This window comes from Ceratotherium simum, chromosome 4 (genome assembly GCF_057802395.1).
Source record: "Ceratotherium simum simum isolate JZ-2026a chromosome 4, ASM5780239v1, whole genome shotgun sequence".
NCBI classification, from domain to species: domain Eukaryota; kingdom Metazoa; phylum Chordata; class Mammalia; order Perissodactyla; family Rhinocerotidae; genus Ceratotherium; species Ceratotherium simum.
In genome coordinates this window covers 93,440,430-93,446,429 of record NC_141903.1, presented here as the reverse complement: position 1 = coordinate 93,446,429, position 6,000 = coordinate 93,440,430, and the positions used below count along the sequence as shown (strand labels likewise).

The window sequence follows — 6,000 nt, the reverse complement described above, 5'->3', positions numbered from 1 at the left end:
CTTTGAAACCAGCCTCCAGATCAAGAAATAGAACATAGCACACACATCTAGAGTTTTTTTTTTTAAGCCAAAGAGAATGTTAACATAGAAGTCCCCCCAAGAACCGAGTCTCGATCATACCATAGTTGAATTTGAGGAGGGGGCTGAGGACTCCGAGGTGGTAATAACGTATACTGTAGTATGTACTTCATTTCAATGGCAAATTTACGGACACCAATATCTACAGTACTTCACCTTCATTTAACCACTCTAAGTAATGGTCTTTTTCCTGGATCTAGTTCCTAAATTTACGCATGACTTTTGAAAATCTCCCACACCTGGATGCTTCTTTCCAACAAAACTTGAACCAAATTTTTGGAGCAGGAAAGTGTGTGAGGACGCGCCCGCCTCGCCCAAGCACTGCGCGCCCTAGGACACTCTTCGGGAGGGAAACAGTCCCCGGCAGACCTCACTCGCCAAGCCCTCCACGGCTCCACCTGACCCGCGGAGCCCGGAGCGCGCGCCAGGGGTCCAGGACCACCCCGCCCCGGGTAGCCGAGCCGCCTCTCTGCGCTCGGGCCCGCCCCTCGGGCCGGAACGCGGCGCTGCGCCTTTAACTGGGCGCGCGGCCGGGTGTGCGGAGAGGGCCGGTTCCCCCGCCGCCGCCTCCGCTCCTTGCCCCTCCCGTCCGAGTTTCAGGTGAAGGGGTCACCGAGGGAGGAGGCGGCCACGCCACACCACCTCCTCGCCAGCGTCCACCTCCCCGTTCTCCTTCTTCTGCGGAGGCGGCGGGACTCGGGGAGACCAGCTGGGGCGCGGCAGGTGGGGCGCGGGGCGCGGACCTCCTGCACCTGGGCCTGGCGCTGGTGCGCATGCCCGGGGGCCGGGCGGCTGGGGTGGGGGAAGGAGTAGGGAGAGGGGGAGGAGGGCTGGGTCCCTAGCCGGGTCCCGGGCTACGTGCCGGCGGCCCGCACAGCGTCAGGTGTGCCCGTCAGGTGAGCGTGCTCCTCGCTCCCGCCGTCTCTGGTGGGTCGGGCCGGCCGCGGGGAGCAGGTGAGCGGGGCGGCGCCGGGGCGCTGTCTGCGGGGGGGCTGGTTTCGGGGGCGGCTTCTTCGGGGCTGGGACGCGCGGGCCCGGGGGGAGCGGCGCTGGACTGCCTGGGGGGCTGCCTCCTTCGAGGGGCCGTCCGGAGCCGCCCATCAGCTCCCTCGGCCGAAGCGCGCGGAGCTGCAGGTGCCTCGGCGGCGCGGGCCGCTTCTCGCTCCTACGGGGCGGAGGTTCGCGCGCAGCGAGGATCCTGCGCTCAGCGCCCCGCTGCAGTTCGGGGGGCTCCGCGGGGTCTTGAGCGCGGGGTGGAGCGAGGGGGCCGCTCGCCGGCCGGGGCAGCTGGCCCCGGGGGCCCTCACCATTCCCGACCCCACCCCACCCCTTCGCGTCTCCCGGGGGAGAGGGTGGCGGGTTTAATCCGGGAAGTAGCCTGGAGTCCTGCGGGGCCCGGCGGTTGTTTCGAGTGCACTTGGTGGGGGTTGTGCGGGCGCGCGGGTTGAAGCTGGGGGCGGGGAGCGAACGTCCAGTGAGGCCGCAGGACTTCGAGGAAGCGGCTCCCGCTCCGGATCCTCAGCCGTGACCGCGAGGCCGCCGCGAGGGGGGCGGCCCTGCCTCGGGCGGCCCCGGTCGGCGCGGACTCGGCTCTGCCCGGCGGCCGCGGGGTTGGAGACCGGGGAAGGGCCGGCCCCGCGCGCGGCCTGCAGGCCGGGACAGCTGGGTGGAGGGCGTGGTGGCCTCTGCACCCGGGGCTGGAAGGGCGGGTCCGAGCCCCTCGTGTCCCCGGAGAAGCGCCTGAGCCCGAGGAGAAGCCAGGGCATCCTCAGGCCGGCCGCGGGGCTGGCTGGGCAGACTGCCCACCCGGGCAATGATCCGGGGCGGGGAGGAGGCAGCCTTCCAGGTCAGCGTGTGGCCCTAACGCACAACAGGTAGGTGTATTATTGGGATTCCTGGAAAAGAGAATTCTTGCCATTAAGGCACTTCCGGTGATTCTTGCCGTGGTTGAAAACTGGTTGTTTCTAGACGCACGTAGATTTCTCAAACTTCGCATTCCCAAGTGCAACAGTGTTTCTTTTGCGCTGTCCATATGAATGTTTAGTTTCTCTTTCTGGGTTTTTAAAATAGTTTAAATGGTGGCGCAACAGTAATAGATGCCTCCTCAGACGGAGCAACACTTCTGATTTTTGTAGTTTTGCATTTGTTTAGTTATTAGGTGCCTCCTTCGTCAGGTGATGGGGAGGAGGAGAGGAGCCTTGGGCAGCTTCCAGGCTGTTCAGGGAGATGCCGGGCAGTGGTCCTGTGTGCGGGGCGCTGTGCTAAGAGCGTTTGCACTTGATGTCGTTTAATCAGCCCAGCAACTCTAACAGGTGGATCTTATTGGAACTCCATTTTAAAGGCGAGGAAGCGCTTTAGGGGAGCATGTGAGAAATGCGCCGGCTCGGACCCCTCGGCTCTTGAGGGAGGGTGTGTTAGAGAGAAGCGCAGCCCTTGGTGTTCCAGCACAGAGCCCGACTGGGGCAGTGTTTCTGGAGCGCTCTACCTTTGGCTAGTCCCTATGGCCTCGGATAAGGTTTCTGCGTCTTGCTTGACGTAAAAGTGAAATTACTCCTGTTTTCTTCTAAAGATAATGTTGGAATTATCGCCCTGTGAAAATGATAGATTACTTTTACCACGTCAATTAACAGATATAATCTCTCAGCCTCCCAGGAAGCTCCCAGGGGGAAGTTTTCTTCAGTTGCATTTCAAGGCTTACTTGATGAGAATATTTAGTGGGCTTTTTTCACCCACACTATTATTTATGGAAATATTAGGGGAAGAAGGCCATGCGGATTTTTGTTATACTTTTTGTTTTAGCCTCTGGGTTGTGGCTGTTCTGAAACCTGGTGCTCCCCACTCTTGATTGTGGTGTGAATCAGCAGGTTCCCAGGTCGGGGGGGGGCCTGGGACTCTTCCTTCCTCACACGCTCCCAGGTGGCGCCCACACGGTGAGCTCTCTGTCCTTTTTCTCTCCTCTTCCTCAGACTGTCAGCACTTAACTACTTTTGTTGAGTTTAACTTGAAAGAATGTTTTTGCTGAGTGTTAGCTGTATGAAGAACTTCAAGGCATTCACCACTGGATTGAAATCCCAGCTCTGTCCAACTTCGGTGTGGACTGTTGGTTTTATGAATCAAATATTGACTGATATCACTTGGTACCGGGGACTAGTTCTAGGGATCAGAAATTACACTGACGGTCAAGATGGACCTCTAAGTGCTTGTGAAGCTGGTGTTCCAGTTGGGATGGAGATGGTGGCAGTTAAAAAAGAAAGAAGGAAAAATAATTTAGTTAGGGGGGACATTTGCTCTGAAAATCAAACAGGTTTGGTAGATGGAGTGAGTGACTGGGAGGGCATCTCTGAGGAGGTGACATTTGAGCTGAGATGGGAACAGCAGCAGGCACCTGTCATGTAAAGATCTGGGCATTCCAGACAGGCAGCCCACAGGATCAGGGCCCTCCTTGATTGACGCCTTTATTCTAGGCAGTGATTCTCAAAATATGTGGTGTGCTTAAGAGGATTCTGAAGAATTTATTTAAAATGCACATTCTGACACATAGCTAGTCTGTTTCAAAATCTGCTCAATTTCAGAATTTTAGGCACTTTACTAATGATGCACCTGTGATCTAGATAGAACCATTTAATATCAGACACAACTTAAACAACTTCTTGAAAGCAAATTAACTATTGCTGCATGTGATCAAAGAGGAACAGCCTCCCCTTAATAGCGTCAAGTTCATTTGTTACTTACTGACAGCTTGCTTTAAAGAATAATTTTGAAGCATAGCATTTACAGGCTTTTCTTTTTCATCTTAACCTGGTTTTCTATGAAGACAGCTTTTGACCAGTAAACATTTTCAAGGGGACAACTTTTTTTATATTTTAACCTTAGCTGACTTGCAGCTTAACATACTCAACAAGGGTCTGCTGCTTCCCTTTGCCCCTGACTCTGATTCAGCTGTTTGACTGTGTCTCTGTTGCTCTCATGACACAGGTTCTGTGAAGGTGACCAGTGCCCCCTCAGGCCTTTTCACTCCTCATTTTATTTTTCCCTTCGCTCAGCATCTATTTATTGACCAGATAATGTTCATGTGGCTGTACTGGGCACTGGACAACAGTCTCTTCTGGGTCCTCTTTCTCCTTTTGCTGGGATCTTAATGCACAGTCACGGGCTGCCTTGAAAGAGACCTTAGAAGTCCTCCAGCCCAGGCCCCCCAAATACCAGACAACTGAAGCTTTGCATACATGGCATGAGGTCAAGTTTTTTGTTATTTTTAGAGGGTGTGTGGGGTCAGGGTGATGCGGAGACTTCGTAACATTGGGGTGAAAGCTGACCTGTGGTGTTTTGTTTTCTCACAGAACCGTTTCTAGGACTGCAAAGACAGCCCCCAGATCTGAAGGCTGCCTTAGTGGGTCTTCTGATGTTGAGTTCTCCAGGCCAAACATTTCCTGTTTTCCCAATCATTTGTCTTAGGACAAGGTTTTTCTAGATCCCTGACAATCTTAGTCACACTTCTGGGGAGGCACCTGGTGGGAACATGATGTACAAGTTTCAGGGTGATGCAAGGGTTCATTTTTTTGATAACTGTGTCTTTCCTGGATCTAAGCACCATCTTTGTGAATACTGCCCAGGTTTGGAATAGCTTGTTAGCTTTTGTTGAAATTCTCACCAAGGAAATGCGCTTGTGAAAATGAACAGCTCTTAAGCCAGATCTCCCTTAGCCAGTACTTATATTAATTTTATTTTGTTTTAAATTTTTTTAATTGAGGTAGCATTGGTTTATAACGTTCTATAAATTTCAGGAGTATGTCGTTATATTTCGATTTCTGTGTAGACTACATTGTGTTCACCACCCAAAGTCTAGTTTCCATCCCTCGCTGTACACATCTGCCCCTTTTCCCCTTTCGCTCTCCCCCTACCCCCTTCATAACCATCAGTCTGTTCTCCGTATCTATGTGTTTATCTTCCACTTACGAATGAAATCATATGATATTTGGCTTTCTCCGTCTGACTTATTTTGCTTAGTATAATGCTCTCAAGGTCCATCCGTGTTGTTGCAAATGACAAGATTTCATCTTTTTTATGGCTGAGTAGTATTCTTTTATATATATATATCTATACATATACACACACATCTATACACCACATCTTCTTTATCCATTCATGTATTGATGAGCACTTAAGTTGTTTCCAAGTCTTGGTTATTGTGAATAATGCAGCAATGAACATAGAGGTGCATATATCTTTTTGAACTGGTGTTTTCGTGTTCTTTGGGTAAATACCCAGAAGTGAAATATCTGGATCATATGGTAGTTCTATTCTTAATTTTTTGAGGAATTTCCATGCTGTTTTCCATAGTGGCTACGCCAGTTTGCATTCCCACCAGCAGTGTATCAGAGTTCTCTTTTCTCCACGTCTTCTCCAACACTTGTTATTTCTTGTCTTTTTAATAATAGCCATTCTAACAGGCATGAGGTGATATCTCATAGTTTTGATGTGCATTTCCCTAATAATTAGTGATGTTGAACATGTTTTCATGTGCCTGTTGACCATTTATATAGCTTCTTTGGAAAAATGTCTGTTCAGATCTTCTGCCCATTTTTTAATTGAATTTTTTGTTGTTGAGTTGTGTGAGTTCTATATATATTTTGGGTATTAACCCCTTGTCGGATATATGGTTTGTAAATATCTTCCCCCTATTGTTAGGTTGTCTTCATTTTGTTAATGGTTTCCTTTGCTGTGCAGAGGCTTTTTAGTTTGATGTAGTCCCATTTGTTTATTTTTCCTTTTGTTTCCCTTGCCTGGTGAGACATGATATTCAAAAAGATACTGCTGGGCTGGCCCCGTGGCGTAGCGGTTAAGTGCGCACACTCCACTGCTGGCGGCCCGGGTTCAGATCCTGGGCGCTCATTGACGCACCGCTTGTCAGGCCATGCTGTG

General features: G+C 51.3%; 1 protein-coding gene across 4 annotated transcripts in view; it reads left to right on the top strand.

Annotated features, from left to right (window-relative positions):
* The first annotated feature begins 645 nt into the window (after positions 1-645).
* The window catches only part of OCLN (occludin), a 51,014-nt gene continuing 45,659 nt past the window's right edge, over positions 646-6,000 (top strand). Inside the window, exon 1 of one of the 4 annotated variants that reach the window (XM_014779709.2) lies at positions 646-801. The gene's annotated coding sequence lies outside the window, so the exon portion shown is untranslated. Of the gene's footprint in view, positions 802-886; positions 1,033-1,714; positions 1,953-6,000 lie in introns of those variants that run through there. The other 3 variants (XM_087430225.1, XM_087430227.1, XM_087430226.1) reach the window with 3 other exon arrangements.